Consider the following 6,000-nt stretch of genomic DNA (forward strand, 5'->3'; position numbering starts at 1 on the left):
TTTAGGAGAGAAAAGATAGGCACTGTATTGAGTAGCTACCATTTGCCCAATTTTATTGTGTAGACACCCCATTTTGACCGTGTCCTGCACCTCCATGTTTTGTGCTTAACTTTTTCAAATCAGTGTGTTAGGACCCTAAATTACACCTTAGGCTAGTTTAGGATCCCACCAAGGTCCCTGTAAAATTTCGTCAAGATCCGAGCTCGTTTGCCTATTAAACGAGACGAGGTAAGTGTCGTGTTGTAGGTTTATAAGGGTAGCGATTTAGCCAGAAAAGGGGGTGTGCAGGAACCTAGAAAACCAGTTCAAATTTTCCGTAATGGCTGTCCAGGGAGATATAGGGGTATGCGGATTAGTGTGTAACATAATTAGGGGGTGAATTATCCTGAACCAGGGCAATTTCATAATTTGCGAAGATGCTTTTCTTCCCCTCCAAGTCACCATTAAGCCCTAAGCTAGGTTAGTGAGAGCCTTAGGACTAGAATTAGCTAGAGGAGAATCCTAGGTAGTTAGGCTTCCTTTGATCCCAGCCCTTAAACAAAAGCTGATTTGAAGGGCTAGGATCAAGAGGAGGGAGATATTTTCCATAAAATTTTCCCCCTCTGCTATTGCCCGAGTTCCCCCCTTTATTCATCAAAGAGTAGTTATAAAACGCTCTTGAGGGCTGTCCATGGAAAGGAAGGGGGGGTCTGCATATATCATTCCCCATTTTCTTTAAAAACCCAAGCGAATTAGGGTTTTGGAGGTGAGAAGGCATTCGCCCCATTTTCGAGAGAAAAGGAAAAAAACCAAAATTGGCAGAGGGTGAGGAGAGATTTGCAGAGAAAAGGGGAAGAAAACCACAGCCACCATCTTCTTCTTTTTCTTCTTCTTCTTCTTCTTTTCTCTTCTCAAAGCCCATTCCACCCAAAATTTTCCACCGCCATCAAACCCTTCTTCTCCGGTCGGATTCTCGCCTGAATCCGGCCACAACCTCCATCAAATACGCTCAACCCCCATTCCCACCACCAATCTCACCACCATCTTCAACCCTCGATCGGGTTTAACCCCATTTCCCCACCTCCTCTACCTCCACCTCCAATCGGAGATCCGACCATACCAGCACCCCCATTCACCATAACCACCTTCTTCTTCTCCGGTCGGATTCTCGACGGAATCCGACCATCCACCATTAACTCGGCCGCCAACCTCCATTAAACCCCCTCTCTCATCCACCTCCTTTATCCACCCTTATCTGTGGACCCCGATCCGAGGACGGTGCCGAGAGAACGCGTGATCCCTCCTGCGATCCTCTAAGATCTCCACAACTGAAGAGAGCTCTGCCAAGGAACTCTCGAAACGGATGCCACCCTCACAGCATAGCATGAGTGGCGATACAAAAAGAAAGAGATACATCCTGATCAGGAGCCAGGGCTCGAAACCAAGATATATCTGAAAAATAACTCAGAGTCGCCATCCATGGACACGCCATGGAACCAAAACAAATGCTCTGTTTGCAATGGATAACCAGAGATATGAAAGGTCCGTGCCTGATGACGAATGGAGAAGGTCCGAAGAGCGCCCCCAATTCGCCCGAGTGCGAACACTTGGTCTCTTATGCCATTTATTATTAACCTTGAAGAGTTTTAGGCAAAAATCATATGAAATGGGAACACACATCTCCGAGAAAACGTCTATCTAATCATGCATGTCTCGGAGATGAAAATAAGCACACACAAAAGAACCGAAATAAATGTCACCTAATGACAACTAGGTTATGAATGACATGCCTAACAGGTGTCTAAGTTCTGGTGGACGAACGCATGCATGCTACAGCTAAAGGTATAGGTCTGCACAAGAAAGTAAGAAAACACAACAAAACACACAACATAACAAAACAACAAATCCTAAGACTCTAAACGATCTAGCCCGAGTCCTCGGATGGTCTGGTATTCATCCAAAGAAGCCTACGTATCCCCGCCTCCACGAGAATCAAGGCAACGTAGTTCTTCGCGCCTATTCTAAGCTAGGATGCCTAAGACACCTAGACCTCTTTCTTAGACTCGATCTAAAAGACAGGACTAGTTATTAAAGCTTCTTGAACGATTATTTAAATTTCAGTGAATTGTAGATTTTAGGACACCCTATATGCCCTAACTAAATGCAAGTTAGCCCTAAGCTAATGCAGGTGGTTCCTACAACCTATGTGTAACTAGGCTGTGTGCCCTAAGGAAAACAATAGGATTGCTAACGCATCTTAGACCTAGTCATCAGTCGGCGATGTGAATCGCCAACTGACCGGACGGAGGCGCAACAAACTCCTAACTCTAACACAGACACAAAAAACAAACAAAACACACAACAATCAAACAACACACCAAGAACGAAACTCTTAACCCTAAAACAAACGTAAACAAGCACATAACAAAACAAAGACTAAAACCAAACACAAACCCCTAACTCTAAAACGCTCCTTCTAGGACAAAGTCCTAACTCTAGAGGAAGATTTTTCGAAAACAGGTTTATGAAATCTTTTTGTACTTTTTTAAAGAGTTTGACTGATTTATTTACAAAGGTTTGGCTGGACTTGGGATAAAGATCCCAAGCTGCACTACGTACCTCGTGAGAGAGGATCAAGCCAACGTAGTTCGAAACGAACTCTCAAACTACGCTTCTTAAAGAAACACTCAACACTTTAGATGTTTTTTAAGGTTTTTGATATTTTCAAATGTTTTTGATATGCTTTTATATTTTTTATGATTAAAAATGCGCTAACACCCTTTCAGCTAAAGGGGATCCGATAGAAGAGCCTCCTTACCCACCATATCACGGTAGAGTAATTCAGAGGGAAACGGGATCCCTAAAGCCTAAGGGAAAAGAAAATAAATGAGGGAAGTAAAGTTCCGATATGAGAAAGCAATCTCAAAGAGACGAAAACGAAACTGACCTTCGAGGGAAGACCCTAAACAAACGAGAGATGAAAAGCTTCTAACCCTAAGGGTGGACTTCTAAACAAAAGGGGACAGATAAAAACTCTATAAGAAGAATTACTAAACAATCAGCCACTGAGGAAGAGTCCTAACTAGCTGAACACTCTAAGAGGAGAGAATCCCTTAACCTGCGAAAATTCTAAGGCAGGAAGGGAAGAGGCTGGCTCAAGATACGTTCCATCGTTGCCAAAGCCCGACAAAGTGTTCCCAAAATCGATGGTGATCCTGAAACTCGAAAAGGATCCCGAGGAACGTGCAAAGAATAATCCCAAAAGAAAGGAAACCCCTCAAACCCTGTGAAGATCCTAAGATAGGAAAAATGATAGGAAGGGCAAGGGGTTGGCTCAAGAAACATTCCGTCATTGCCAAAATCGATGAAATCTCGAAACTTGAAAAGGATCCCGAGGAATGTGCAAAAAATAACTCAGAAAGAGAAGAGAGGAATAAAACCCAAACCCTGTAGAAAGTGATAATCCTAGAGAAGAAAGGACCCCTAACCCTATAAACAACCCTAATATGCCGAAGAGGAAGATCTTGAAGACACTCTGGAGGTAATCTCGAAGCCTACGATGAATCTTGAGGGACAGAGAAGATCCTAAAAGTCCTATAGGAATCATGCACGAAGACTAAAATCATAGAAACCATACAAACACCCCAAACTTCAGAGTAAAATGTGAGGGTGAAATCAAGGATCTACTGAGACAATGGGTGGGTCTATAAAGCAAGTGAATGTTGCTAAAACTACAACGGAATGGAGGATCAAACCAAGGGGGGAACAAAGACCTCATCTGTGCCATTCATCAGATTGGAGTACCAAGAGAATAATCAAATAGAGAGTAAATCAAGGCATTAATACCCATTAAAAAAAAACACATTGAGAACCCACATAAAATTCACCAAAATGAAATTTAGGGGGCAAATCGAAGAGTATATACATCAAGAACGAGAGAAAAGATAAGATGGATACCTTATGTCAGTTTACTCTCCTCGCTCTCTTCCTAGCAAACACCTGTTTTACAGCAAGACCTGCTGGATCCGTATCTTCAATCTCCTCCACATGTGCAGTCCCTGAACCCTTCTCAACCACAGTTGTGGCATCGGAACATTTCCCCTTCGACTCCTTCTTCGCCTTTTCCGGCTTGCCGCTGACCGGAGCCGACGACACCTTCAACGTATATGTGCGCGAGATCGGAGCGCTCTTTCATTTCCCTTTAATCTCAACCGTCCATTTATAGCTCTTTTCCACTCCCTCATTCCCACACCCTTTTTTTTTTCTTTTTCCGCCTTTGATCTCAGTCGTCCATTTGTACTTCCGATCAATCTCGCCCTTCTCAGCTCCTTTAATCTCGGCCTGCAGAGAATACCTCTGATCTTGGCCGTTGATTTTCAGGATCAACACCCGATCAAACCCTAATTCGAGAGCTGAAACCCCATCAGAGAGATTTCGAAGGTAAAATCTGTTTCCGCACGATCCTGGATCTTCTTGATCTGGATCAGATCTATGGCGCTCTCTAATACTTCGAAATGAGGAGGAGGAGGAGGAAAGACGCATTGTAGAGATAGATCGAAAGGGGTTAGCATTTAAGAGATCGAGAGCAAACCCAAGCTCATTCTCTAGTTCTGAAAATGGAGAAAATGGGGAAAACGAAGGGGTTTTGGGTTTGGGTTTGAAGAAGCAATAGGGTTTAATAGGGGAGGGTTTGGATGGGGTTTGGATGGGGGAAGAAGAAATGGGTTTAGGTGATGGGGGAAGATGGTGGACGGTCGGAATTTGCAGAGAGGAGGTATAATAGAGAAGAGGATGGGGATGGTTACGGTGGTGGTGAAAATGGAGGTTGAGCGAAGGAAATAGAGGTTGTGGCACGGATAATGGGGAAGATGGTTGGATTTCCAGGGTTTGATGGTGGCTTGGTGGAGGAGGTAGCTGCTAGCAGCTCTCGTTCTCTCCCTCTCTGCTTTGCTACTTTGCTACTCTGTTCTCCCCTTTTTTCTGAAAATGGGTTTGGGTTTCCACCGAGGTGGTGGTGGGTTTGGATGTTGCAGGTGAGATACGATGGTGGTGATTCCGGTGGAATCATCGGAGGAGGAGAGGGATTAACGGCCGGAGCATGGTGGTGGGGATTGGGGGAGATAAGAATGAAAATGGGTTTGGGGAGGTGGAGGTGAAGGCGTAGGTGGAGGTGGAGGTGGAGCTGAACAGAGGAGGAGATGGATTAATGGCCGGAGCATGGTGGTGGGAATTGGGATCTGCCGACGGGAATGGGCTGGCCGGAGAAGATGAGGTGGAGCGATTGGGGTTTTGGGTTTTCTTTTAAAAAAAAAATGAAAAGGTGATGGCCGATGGAAGATGAGATGAAGTGGGTTTGGTGGGGAAAACGGATGGAGCTCCGGTGGCTTTGCCGGATTCAATGGAGCTGGCCGAGGTAGGGGCCCTGGCCGAAGTTCGGTGTGGTGGCGGTGGGTGGAGCTTGAGCCTCCTCTGCAAATCCTCTCTTCCTCTCCTTTTCTTCTCTCCCTTTAATCTCCTCTCCCCTGCAACTCCCTCTCTTCTGCAACTCCCTCTCTTCCTATGCTCCCCCTGTCGGGAGCCGAAAATGGGGCTCCCCTCTTGGGGGAAGAAAAAATGAAGCCCACCATTTGGAAACCCTAGTTCATGGGTTTTATTCAAAGGAAAATGATATATTTAGTCTCCTTTTCTCCCATGGGCAGCCCCTACCAGTGTATTTATCACTACTCTCTTATCATATGGAGGGTGGCTAGGCAAAGGGGAGGGGAGGGGCAAATATATCATTTCTCTTTTAGGACAAGGGATTGGTATTGGCACACATCCCTTGTCCAAAATAAACCCCCTTCTAGCCTTGTTTAACTAAGAAAATGATATGAGAGCAACCATTTTTTTGGTAAACGCACTCCCCCAGCTCACCCTTTCTCTTTTGGGTTAACAGTAGATGGGAACTGACATGGGAACATCTCCGCTTCGATAAACCGCGCTCCTTCAACATTGAATGAAGAAAAATGATATTAGTACCTG

This window comes from Tasmannia lanceolata, unplaced genomic scaffold (assembly GCF_043159265.1).
Source record: "Tasmannia lanceolata isolate RefF3 unplaced genomic scaffold, GAP_Taslan_0.1 ptg000019l, whole genome shotgun sequence".
NCBI lineage: Eukaryota > Viridiplantae > Streptophyta > Magnoliopsida > Canellales > Winteraceae > Tasmannia > Tasmannia lanceolata.